We start from the raw sequence: 13,622 nt of genomic DNA on the forward strand, positions 1-13,622 counted from the left end.
TTCAGCACCCCCGATTTATACGAAAATGATACCAAACACGGCCTAGCAGCTTCACTAATGTAGATATCAAGATAAAATTGAAAGCCCTAAATAAACTTTCAAGAGCGGATATCTCAAAAACTATTCAAGATATCGAAAAACTTGACTAAATAAAACTTGTAACAAATTTTATCAGCTTTTGGTTTGTCTCAGTAGTCATGTCGCTAAGACGCAAAGTTTCCAAGATATTAGTGAAAAACCGAAAAATGAGACATTCTTTCCCCCCTCTCCCCCCCAGCACCGGGGCTACGGCCGGGGACTTTTGATATGTTCACCTCCTAACTAGTCCAAACAAAGTTACGGAGTCAAAAATTGTGTTCCTAGCATTTCCCTCTATAACTTCTTATTTCTTGGCCTATTAGTTAAAACTAAAACTATTAGTTTTCCGTAACGCCTGGGTGGAAAAGGGTGTTAAAATATTTATTAAAATAAATTGATTAGTTCCCTAGTTGGTAGATAATTGTTACTTAATCAAGTCGTGTAAACAGCTAAATAGATTTGTATTTAGTTATTTTTGAATAATGATTTTCACAATATTCGGATAACGGAAGGCTTTCAAGTTTTAGCAAATGTCCTTTGGCAACAATACTGTTACGGTTGTCTGTTAAGATTTCTGATGATTATATTAGCCATTGTTTCAGACGTTCTATAGAGATAATTTTCAACACCCCCAGTTACGTCTTAATAGTTAACAACTTCATTAATTTATATGCACACGTAACCTGTTTGATGTTTGCCAATAAAGTTATCTAATTGAAACTGGAAGGAACTATTATGTCTGCTACTGTAATCAAGTCTTAAACGGTTCATATTAATAATAATGTTTCGCATGTCACACTTCCGCAGGCTATAGGTTATGTTTGCCAATCGGAAACTAATTATCAAATCTCATATCTGTGTCTTAACTTAAGTGAATCGATTAAGAGTTATATTCCAATGACAAGCAAAATGCTACTTTAATTTCGCTTTCCGTTGTTCACCGTCACTTACGTTTACTTGCATTACATTGCGTTTCAGGCTACATTCGTTCTCTTCTCAATTCAAACTTGAGCAGTAATGTACGAGGTACAATTTACCCGCTCGTTTCATTTGTTTATTGGTGGAGTTTACCGGGCAAACGTGCCTAGCTCAGTCGCGGTTTGGCGCGCAAACCAGTCGGACGTGTTGTCCGCCATTTTGAATTTCGTAGTGCCAGTGTTGTGATTCTCGTTTTTGTGTAGCCTGGATGTGCTAGTGTTGTGAAAAGTTGCTAAACTGTGTCTGGCACCTACCCCTGTTTTGACGCAGTTATAGGCGGCGCGTTGAAGGTAATGTTTTACGAGTTAAGTTTGGGTTTTCAAGTTCGTTGTTTTGCGGCATTTTTCACGTAACGGTGAATCATCGATTTGTTGCATACTTGTTTGCGTTAAGTTACCGGAGTTTTATTGTTAGTTTATTAGGATTCTCATATTTTAATCAAATATAAGTAAGTACCTATGCAATTTATAGGTAAAATGCTAATTAACAAATGTTCCTTCTTCGTGATCCGGTTCTCAACCAAGTTTATTTTTCATGAACATAGAATATACATGAATCTCACTGCTAGACAAAAGCTCCTCTAAAACGTCTCCAAAAATACAATATCGAATCCTTAAAATGTAACATTTTTTGAAAATTACAGTATTCAGCTAAGTTTGGTGCTGACTGTACTTTGCCTGTTGCACTTAAATGCATAACTCACGCTCAAGAGTTTATCAACTATGAGGTAAATGCATACTAATGGGGTTGCATATGTCCATGAGTACATTCATTTGGGCCAATTAGTCTCCTCTCCTTCCAGGCGCGTCAGGAAAAAGAGGTCGAAAGACGGATTGGAAACGCCTGGAGGAGCTATTGGTCCATGAAACACCTGATACGGAAGCTCATGGACATGTGCATACTCCCAGTTCTAACCTATAGTGCACAGACTTTGTCTTTGACTAAAGCTCAGAGGTCCAAACTCGGGGTTTGTCAACGAGCTATGGAGCGTAGCATATTAGGTGTCAAATTGGTGGATCGAGTCCGAAACACCACGCTGCGCTCCAAAACCCAAATCGTCGATGTGGCTCGGAAGACAGCCAAACTAAAATGGGACTGGGCTGGTCACGTCCGCCGAATGCCGAATGAGTTGTGGGGCAAAATTGCTGCAGAGTGGGAGCCCGAAAACTCAAATCGGGGAGTTGGCAGACCCCGCCGACGTTGGCGGGATGAACTAGACTCCTTTTTGAAGGAGTGGCCAGTCACAGGATCGGAAAAAGATCTGTGGAGAAATTAGGGGGAGGCCTTTGCCCAGCAGTGGGACACGTAAGGCTCCAAATAATCCTCGCCACAAGGCTCCAGCTTGTGGCGAGCTGACGGTGAGTGGCGACACCGCGGACCCCTATTCCAGAGGGCCTTGTCATCTGGCCCTCGCCTCGAACCGATTACCGGAATCTGGCTACCGCAGACTCGCCTCTCGACAACCTCACAGCCACTCCAAAGTGTTGCCACGTTGTCGCACTGTGCGTGCGGCCATTGCGGGGCCCACTCAATGAGTTGGCGAGTCACCACCTATTTAAACGTAAACCTGTGTTCATGTTCACACTATCTACGCGCCGAAGCGGCGGTGGTGCCAGTGTGATAACAGGTTTATTAATATACATAGATAGTTTATTAGTATACGTTAAAACAGATGATACCTATTGAAAGGAACAACTACTAGTAAATAGTTATAATAAGTACTTATATTTTTATAGCAATCAGGCAATCACCTGAACAAACATTGAGCTACTTACAATATCAATAGGTATACCTACTAACTAATGTCCGTTTGATATCCGATATTTTACCGAAACCAAAACCGAAGGTTCAGTCGGACACTACGGCGCGGCCGAAAGGTTCGGTAGTTTTTTTTAAACCGAACCTTCGACGGAAAATTGTTTTTTTATGCCCAAACCGAAACTCAAACTTCGGTCGGACATTACTACCTACACTGTCAAACATAAAGTAAACATGGACAAGCAAAATCACCAGCCCCTAAAAGAACAGTAATCATAAAATAAAGTAAGTGCGGCTATAATAACAAGGCCCAGTAATGAACCCAGTAGTTTGATAGCCAATCAAGGATATTAATGACATTATCAAACCTGAAGTTGGGCCTTGGGATTATCCCTTCAATTTGGCTAAGTAGTATTTGAGCTGGTCCCTAGATTACGGTATTAATTTATCCCCGATGTCAGCCTGTATAATACAGGGTGACTTAGGGAATGGAAACAGAAATAAAGTTTTTCATCTGAGTTTATGTTTCCGCTTAGTGCTAATTGGATTATGATTTGGACATACATATATTTCAAATATAAGTTCAATCTAACTGCTGTAGCGCGTATACGGCTGGTAAATGTTTAAGAATATTAATTTAAATTAGAAATCGGATACATATTTATTATTCTTAAACATTACTGTATACTATACTGTATGTAATGATCATGTTACATTATGGTTAGTAAATAAACTAAAACTACTTTTTTCCATATCACCACATCCACAAGCTAGATCTCTGCTATATCATAAAAAAAACTCTCATCGTCCATAAAGTAGGTACCTAATTCATTTTGCCTTATTGGCATCAAAACGACCCCTGGTTCTGAATCTTATCCTCTAGCCGCCCATACGTCAAACCTTGCCAAGCAAGAAGAAATTTTATTTTGTCAACACAAAATTCAAATTAGAATGGAACAGGAGACCTTTTTATAGGTCTCTGAGCGGCTAGAGGTTAAAAGTGTTTCCAAGTACATATATTAAGGGGCTACCCGAGGTTTTCAACGATTTTTGACAAGTTTTGAATCGTATCTTCTTTTTTTGCACTACAGATAAAATTATAAGGCAAACGGTTATCAGTTCTTCAATCTTTTATCTCCGGTTTTGTCCACCGTATATTGAAAAAAATGAATACTTATTTTTTATGAATTTTTTAAACATTGTCTAAAAAAACACTTTTTTCGTATCTAGTTTGCAGTGTAGGATCTTACATGTACGAAATCCACATATTTGGGTTTGTCTTTGTAGTCTCGAAAATCGCGTCCAAGGTTTTAATTTTAAAATAATTAACACAAAAGTTATGGCCAGAAAACCAGTTTTTCAGCCTAAAATTGTTCAACTTTGATGCTAAATATCTCGAAGACAATGAGCTTTAAAGTAAATATGGGATACTATATTGCTTAAAGCCGTTGCTGTTAATATGATAAGCTACAAAAAACATCAGAAAACTAAGGGATTCAGATCGAAGGTCATTGGCGTGGGGGACCCCCTTAAGAAAAAGATGCACCACGAATATGTACTTGAAACAAGACGGCGCAGTGAATTGCCGATAAAATTCTGATAGTCTCCAAATATCCGAAGTATCTATTTGCCAACTTGTTTCTTTGATGTCTGATTTGGGCTTTATGTCTAGCCAAGCGTATCTTATTCGGTTCAAGGTTGGAGATTTTGGCAGTGTCGGGCTGACTTTATTTGATACTAACAATACGATTAAATATGAAAATTGAGGACAAAAGTTCAAATCGAATATTGGCGCCGAATGGGATTTTTTCCAGACTTCTCGAAATGTATATTAATTTGTTAAAACTACATCTTGATGTCGTATTTAACAAATTCACTGCCCCCGACGCACGTGTGCGTCCACCGTCATAAAAGTTTGTTCCTAGGCCACGTCCCCTGGCAGTGAATGCGTTAAGCTGAAATAAAGCATGATCTCGAAAGTATTAAACCTCCTTATCCGTAATGCATTTTCCCCGTGGCCCGTTGCATCCAGAAACCTGGAGATCGCTTAGGCGACCTAAAGCAAAGAACCTTTAAGACCCTTCTGAATTCTGATCTTCCTACCAAAAAAAGAAAATAAACTTTTTCGGAAAAGTTACTTTCTTCGTAGGTACACATAAAGTTTCAAGATACTTATTGAAGTCGCACGCCCTATCTCTAGGCTATTTACTAAGCCAATACTATTAAAATATCTTACATTTACAATTTAGTCTAGGGAGGGCTTAATAATGAATCGACGACAGTGTTTAGCATAAATTTTAGCGGTTGTATGTTTAGGCCAACTCAATTTGTGGGCAACACAGAACACCAGATGCTCCTCTGAATGTGCGTGGGCGTGGAAAAGATACAAAATGTATGCGTGTCAGGTTAACAGTATTAAAGATACGCCTACGAAAATGTTGAGCACAATAAGTATCAACAAAGGAATGAGACAATAGAAAAATGTGCAAAATATTGTAGCCGGAAATTCACAGCTGATGCTAGTTGTCTGAGGTTTATATAGGTATATCAAACGATACTCATCATTAACTTAAGAGTTATTCTCTGCTTGTCGGTAGAGTATCTTCCAGCTTTCCCTATCTTGCGCCAGCTCTTTGGCTTTTTGATACGACACGACCCCCACTTTTTCTTTCACTTGCTCCAAAAAGCTGCGTCTGGATACGAACGATACTAAACGTTGAATATTTAAACTCGCTTTTTATTGATTATTAAATTATCATTGTGACCAAAAACAAAATGAATGAAATCAAGTTCCTTGACTGTATAGCAACATTTATTTCAAGTAAAAAAGATGGGGCCATCCATGTTTTTCCATAATATATTTATCTCTTTTTTCTCTTTTACTTAAAAAGGTTTCACAAAAAGGTCTACATGAAAACCCTCGAAAAATAAAGTGAGCTTTCCAAATGAATCTTTTTACACATTAATATCGTACGTTTTAACGCGGTTTTTCCTTTGCACGTCAAAGCTGCTTTTCACGCGTCTGGATGCCCTGGTTTATTTAAAAATGGCACGTTCTTAATTGCACTACTTTTTAATTCGCGACCCATTTACAGTTATGATAATGAGGCAAAAGAATTAACGATAAAACGGGATTTTAAAGTTTAAGGATATCAAGATAGGTACTTACTTAAATGTTTAGATTGTTAGGTAAACGATGCAACACCTCACATAAGAGTTTCATAAGATTGACAACTGCTGAGGTAGAACCAATTAAATCTGTAGATGAAATGCCGTAAGGGGCTATTCATAAATTACGTCATTTCAAATAAGGGGGGAGGGGGGTTCTGGACATCGGATGATGGTAGCATGACGTAGGAGGAAACGGGGTCATCCGAAGCATGATTTTTGGATGATTTTAGGGGAGGGGGGTCAAAAATCGTCATAAATCGATGACGTAGGTAATTTATGCCTTTATGGACAGCCCCTATGCGGTCCTCGCAATTTTTCTCAAAAACTTTAGTAACTACTATATTAAGTAAACGGTTAGATTTTAGTACGCTTTAGTTAGTTATCAAATAGGTATTTAAACAATGTTGATTGCTTGAGAAACATTTGAAAATTTCTTATCTAAAGAAACCATTAAAGTTGTAAAGTTTGTTATTTACGTCAATTTTCGCGATTCCATATAGTCACGGCCAACTGGGATGGAAACGTGACTTACGGCGCCCTTCGGGGATTCCAGCCACGTGATCTTCACCTTACATTCAACATAAAAATATTCTGCTTGGTAAAAAGACAAAATACTTTTATTTTGTCGCTTATAAAATATCGTAAATTACTAAAACGACTAAGCTAATTTAATGTTTTATATTTACTTAATTATTCATGTATGTTATTATTAATAAAAAACGACTAGTTGATACTGATCAACCGTGACCAAGGTATTGAATTATTTTCGCACTTTTATTATTGTTCAAAAATTTCCTTTCCTATTTATATGATTTAGCTACCTGAGCATCTCTAATAAGACAGTTTAATAGCTGCGCTGTTGCCAACAAACTAGGTGCTGCATACAGGATACTAAGTAGGGAATGCAATCTCGCACCAAGATTGGCGATTCGAGATCTCGCACGAAAAATATGAATCGAGATAGGGTGTTTCGAGATCTCGACCGTCACACTTTCGAGATCGAAATTAATCTCGACGAGATCGAGATTTGACAAAGTAATTAAAAATGTGTTATTTTGAGCAAAAATCTCTAAGAATTCCGTATATACTACTTATTTCTAGTACCTACGTCATGTTTTATTTTGAGGATCTACAAATTAATCAACATTCAAGTAATAAATAAACTACGTTCGAGATCTCGAAAATATTAATCAAGATCTCGACCGAGATTGCTAAAATCGAGATTTCCTGTCAACGAGATTGAATCTCGAATATTCGTGCGAGATCTCGCGAGATCTTGAAATTGCGAGATCGAGATTGCATTCCCTAGTACTAAGCTAATAGTTTTTCTGACTGTTAAGTGTTAAATACATACGATACATACTGACTTTTCTTCCGATAAGAATCCAATTCTATTCATCGCGCTGCATTCATCATATGATACTCCTTCCAACAAAACTTGACCTGCAACAAATTGCTCACAAGTCAATTTCAACCGTTTCACGTACTGCACAAAGTCTAATTTTCTTAATTATTCAATTGCAACGATTGTTTCGAAAGCTTTTGTTTCTAAACAATCTATCATTGGTGTAGAAAGCAGTGCAATGTCATTACGACCGGTATTGACGATCTGACCTTGCTTTGGTGAAATTGGAGCGAGGCCTTCACTTGATTTGTACTAATTTATATTTTTTGTGGATGGGTTATTTCGGACGTGTAATTGTTGGACGTTTTTTTAGATTTAAGACGAAACAGGAGCTGAGTTTTAAATGTTTTAGGTAAATATACCCGTCTCGCGAACGGAAGCGGCTCCTAAAACTAGTGCGATAAGGATAAGGCGAAAAATCCCGCGTAAAAATCTCAATCAAAAGGTTTCGTACTCGACTGTTTCCTCCTCCAAAACTTAACCAATCGTAACCAAATTTGGAAATCCAAATGATTATGATATTATCTGTGTCGGACCGTTTTGCTTTTTTGGCTAATTGATATCAGTTATGAATACTACGCCTCTCATTGCGGCATAGTCAATGAGGCCATTTTGGCTATTTTTGAAGGGCTCTAGCGCCTTAAAAAACAAAAATATCAAAAAAAGCAGAACGGTCCGACACAGATATTGACAATATTAATCTGTATTGAAAAAATCATTGTTCTAGCATCAAAACCCACGGAGGAAACAGTCGAGTACGTTTGTATGGAGAAATTACCACTCCTGTTGGCTTAAACTCAGCTAAGGAAATGGTAGCACTAATGAAATAACCTTATGTTATGCATTGTAACTACTAGTAGTTCATAACTGCTGGGGTATTATTTTGCAAGAGATAATCACCCGAATAGTGACGTCATCAAAATGCTACGAAAACTTTACCGCCTCGTTACAAAACGTGCGAATCGCTAACGCTCTATTTATGAAAGCCGATTAAGCTTAAAATTAAGGAAAAGTAGTGTATCCATTCTAGAATATAATTACTATCTAACAAAAGCCAAGGCCACAGAAATCAAAATAATGTAAAACGGGCATTAAGTAGAATTTCAAAACTTTGCTTTTAGATTCTTGCTTTTCTATAATTTTCAGTAAGTACTAAGCTCCTCAGTTGCTACGCAAAAAAAAAACAGATAGCTTTCTTGGCAGCGGATGTGCTGAATAAGTAAGGCCAGAAAATATATTTTTAGGGTAGGTTCCCAGAATTCCAGATGTTGTACAAACAGCAACACTCAAATTATACATCGATGGACCTTATTATAAAAGGCATAAGGTCCACCGATGGTCAGGTAACAGTGTGGGAGATGGTTTAAGCATAAGCGATGACGATACGGGAACCTTGTTTTCTTGAAGAAAAATAGTAATTATTATCTGAACCACATTGGATACTACAAAGGTAATTCCCTTAATAATGGCAAGAAGGCGACCATTATTGATAAAAATAATGTAAGTACTTTCAAACTTTGCATTTCTTTTGTAAGGTAATATTGAGGAAGCTAGTTAACTGCACCTCAAATATATAATTATGGACCTAACCTTGTAAAAAGCAAAATCGACAGGCGTGGATTGGCACTTGGCAGCAAGGTGAGACGTTGCCACACAAGATGATACTGATATGTATCAAATTGCATCTTGCATCAAATTGAAGGTGCTCTGATTGTTAAGCAACCTGTACAAGCAAGAGGCCAATTTGAACGTATATTTTTCTGATAGCAAAATGATATAATTTTGTTATCATTTGCGCGTGCAGTTCACTCGTACTAGTTCGGATACATGTATTGGCATGACCGAGACGCAACGGCGAATGATAACACTATAAGTACTATAACATCAAAATGTAAATTTGAATTTGGCTCCAAGTCAAGAATTTTTAAATACAATATTAAACGTTTATAAATACCTATAACCCTTAAAAATTTGGGCATACTTATATTCTTGAAATATTGTAGAGCTCCACTAAGGATATTTTAAATTCAACCTCTATGGGGTGAAAATGAGTTTTAAAGTATATAACAACTTCTGCGCGAAGGAAAGTCGGCAGCCAAGGCGATTTACTACTACCAAAATTCATAACTTGTTTAAAACTTTACAACCCTACCGAGAAAACACTGAGTATGGCTATTATAATGGCACTATAAAGGATGCCTTAGTCCAAATCGGCCTTTGTTGTTATTCTACACACCGTGTATTTGTACCTACTTACCATCTGCATTGAATTCCGAAACACCAGCAAATAGAAAGCTGAACACACAGGCTGAGCACAATAACATTGTGCCTTTATGCACATATTACAGAGCCCAGAACAATAGACGAATTTACTAATAGTGGAACTGAATACTGTCTAATCAAAAAAGTATTAACCATATTTCCTGGTGTTGTATTATAACAATACTCTTTATTGCATACCTCACACAGTACAATACTCTTTATTGCACACCTCACACAGTTTACAGATCTGCCTCCACTCTATCCGCCCAACGATATTTAGGCTGGCCAACAAGACGGCGTCCAGTTGGTCGACCCAAGTATGCCCTTACTGTTTATTGCAAACCTCACACAGTTTACAAGATCTGCCTCCACTCTATCCGCCCAACGATATTTAGGATGACCAACAAGACTGCATTCAGTTGGTCGACCAAAGTATTCTATTACTGTTTATTGCACACCTCACACAGTACAATACTCTTTATTGCACACCTCACACAGTTTACAGATCTGCCTCCACTCTATCCGCCCAACGATATTTAGGCTGGCCAACAAGACGGCGTCCAGTTGGTCGACCCAAGTATGCCCTTACTGTTTATTGCAAACCTCACACAGTTTACAAGATCTGCCTCCACTCTATCCGCCCAACGATATTTAGGATGACCAACAGGACGACGTCCAAATGGTCGACCCAAGTATGCTCTTACTGTTTATCGCACACCTCACACAGTTTACATTTTTACAAGATCTGCCTCCACTCTATTCGCCCATCGATATTTAGGCTGACCAACAAGACGGCGTCCGTATGCTCTTACTGTTTATTGCACACCTCACACAGTTTACATTTTTACAAGATCTGGCTCCACTCTATCCGCCCAACGATATTTAGGCTGGCCAACAAGACGGCGTCCAGTTGGTCGACCCAAGTATGCCCTTACTGTTTATTGCAAACCTCACACAGTTTACAAGATCTGCCTCCACTCTATCCGCCCAACGATATTTAGGATGACGAACAAGACTGCATTCAGTTGGTCGACCAAAGTATTTTATTACTGTTTATTGCACACCTCACACAGTTTACAAGATCTGCCTCCACTCTATCTGCCCTACGATATTTAGGATGACCATCAGGACGGCGTCCAGTTGGTCGACCAAAGTAAGATCGGGCCAGCGTCGTAGACAATGTGCTTTGACCTCACCTATTATAGTTATTCGGCTCGGCTATCACTTGTTCTATTTCGGCATTCTTTCTGATCTTCCAACTGTCGTTTTTCTTTGTCCTATTGTATTTCCTACAATGATACGCTCTATAAACAACAACAACAACAAGATAATTAGAATGTCTTTCTTGAGGAACGCCTGTTCAAACGACATGGTGCACAATTTACATTTGAGTAAGTACGTAATTTTAGCAGTTTGTGAAATCGCTAGTAAAATATTCATATGATAAAAACGCCATATCACGAAAAGTACCATAAGTTTATTGAAACTTTTTATGATTTATTTATCCGTAAAAAGTAACATTTTATTGTTCGTTGATGCAAGTAAGCCATAACGATCTGGGTATTTTCAAGAGTCGAATATCGCCTTGTTAGAACGGCAAGGTATTTTAATAACAATCCGTGTAACAGGAACTTTTAGTTCGATCTTCCGCTTTAATGAAATTTTCTCAAGAATTCCTTTATAGGTACCTTTCTACTTATTTGTAGCTCACCTAGCCTATAGGAGAATGGTTGATAATAATTTTAAATAGGTATAAAATTGCACATTTGTATGCGAAGAGCTATTATTATAATGTACATCCATTGGGCTTTAAGCTTTTGATATAAAATAAATAAGTATTTTCTCTGTCTCGTTATTTTTCAAAGAACATAAATTTATACCAAATTATTGTACAACTATTTCAATTTTCACCAGTAAACACGGCATAACCAGTCGTTAACATAACAAGAACTGAAATACTTACTGAAGCATCAAAGTTTGTAAATAACTACGTGTTACGTGTAAATTCATCCCTCTTGTTAGTTCCAAGATGTTATTGAAACTAGTTCGAAGTTTCTCGTCTAATGATCTTCAAGGGCTACACTGTGAATAATTGAATATACAACACAATGGGAAAACAAAACTTTATCCATTCTTGAACGCCCAAATGGTGTAGATTAGCGTGAAGATAATTCGACATGGAGACATGTATACTTATATTATATTATTTTATTACGTTTTATGATGGTAGTTCAGAAGTATTAAAAACAGATGCTACTAGAAAATAGTAAGTACAAGTAGGGTACAGATGTAGTGCATAATTGTTTTCCATCGTATTTTCTCGGAAACTTTCGTATTTGTCAAGCTAATACAGTCAATGTCAGCCTTTGTACCTTTTGTACCGAGACTGACAGAAATAGCAACACTTTCGTATGTTTCCATGAAAATACGATGGAAAATAATTATGCAGTACATCTGTATACTTTTGCGCCAAGAGGTAAACTCCACTACATATTCTGATTAGGTACCTACAATTATTTGATACAGGCCAAAATATTACACCGACGGAATTTCGGCTCCAATCCTTCACTACCGGGAATATAAACTTTTGTTTTTCTGTGTAGAGTGTGTAGGTATCTCTTTACCGACATCGACACGTGTAATAATATTTCATATTATGCTAATCATTTAATAAACTATGACTAACATTAACAGGGATAGCAATACCTCAACATGACGAAGTAATTTCGAACATTGCGAAACGTTCAAAGTCAGTCAGCTGTTATCGGCCCATCTTATCGGCACTCCATCGCTCCCTTACTTAATTACTGTTCGTTTGTCGTTAATATATCGCTTCGCATGTTGCTTTACGTTAGATCTATATACTGACATCAAACCTTTAAGTTGTCGACGCAAATTACAATCAGTAAATGGAGTCCATGGAATACAAATTAGTACGTAATAAATAAAAGAAGGTAATTAAGTATGGCCTCTTCTGTCTGAGGGTATACCTCTAAAAAATAGAAATTCAAAATTTCGTTATCCGCATCGCTCGAATACGCGATCGAATGGAGAGGCGGATAACGAAAATTCGATTTTCCCCTGAACGGCGTAGCGTAGTAAGTACCTACATAATCAGGTTTCCTTGGAAATGCTTAAACACTTGCAAAAGGCCGAATTGATTAACTGTTTTTACTATGGCACAAAGGTAAAGGTAACCCAACCTTACGATTCTATTCAGCAATTTAATATTAACTCCGTTAACTCCACACGTAACGTTTGCGTGGGTTCCTCAATGTTTGCATGCAGTGTCTATTCCTATGTATACTCACACACAGTTGCGTTGGTAGACCTTATCACGTTGAATTAAGGTTCACGCATGGTCAATTTATTTTGTCAGTTGGCTGCTCGCTACTACAAGATCCATTATAAATGAGATCTCCGGATACGCATAGTTGCCAAGGTTATGGAAGTCATTTTATACTGGATGGTAACCAAGCGATGCTAATATAGCCCAGGGTGTCAGTTAACCTTGGACTTGACAAGGGGTTGGTTAAGCCTTTTTTCTAAAAGGGCGTATTCGACGTTGTTCTAATATGATAGTATGATTTTGTGGAAAGGGTTAGTTTACACGTCAGGTAGCTATTTTTTAATACTGCAGTGTTGATACTGCAGAGTACACATATGATGTTGAATAAGGTAGTATTATTTGACATACAAACAGCCTTTTTTTAAACAAACCGTTTCAAACAAACAAGTTTTAATGTTTAGGTCACTCATCATTTAGGTACTTTCGAGTAATTGGGCCCGTTTTCAACCGGTACCTAGTACCTAGGTATTACGTTTTTCATTGTCGATTGGCATATCGACCAATCGCATTGGTTTTCACTTTTTTCAGAATGTTTTTGTTGTTATTTTAGTGAATAAATTTAAGAGGAAAGGGGATGGCCTCTTACAAGGTAGTCCTTATTTTCCTCTTTAGATACTCTAA

The 13,622-nt window shown here is 37.6% G+C and overlaps 1 protein-coding gene across 1 annotated transcript in view; it reads left to right on the forward strand.

Moving 5' to 3' along the window:
* The first annotated feature begins 1,170 nt into the window (after positions 1-1,170).
* Positions 1,171-13,622, forward strand: part of LOC134680358 (uncharacterized) — a 112,509-nt gene continuing 100,057 nt past the window's right edge. Inside the window, exon 1 of the mRNA XM_063539482.1 lies at positions 1,171-1,346. The gene's annotated coding sequence lies outside the window, so the exon portion shown is untranslated. The remainder of the gene's footprint in view (positions 1,347-13,622) is intronic.

The sequence above is a fragment of the Cydia fagiglandana genome, chromosome 3 (genome assembly GCF_963556715.1).
Source record: "Cydia fagiglandana chromosome 3, ilCydFagi1.1, whole genome shotgun sequence".
NCBI classification, from domain to species: domain Eukaryota; kingdom Metazoa; phylum Arthropoda; class Insecta; order Lepidoptera; family Tortricidae; genus Cydia; species Cydia fagiglandana.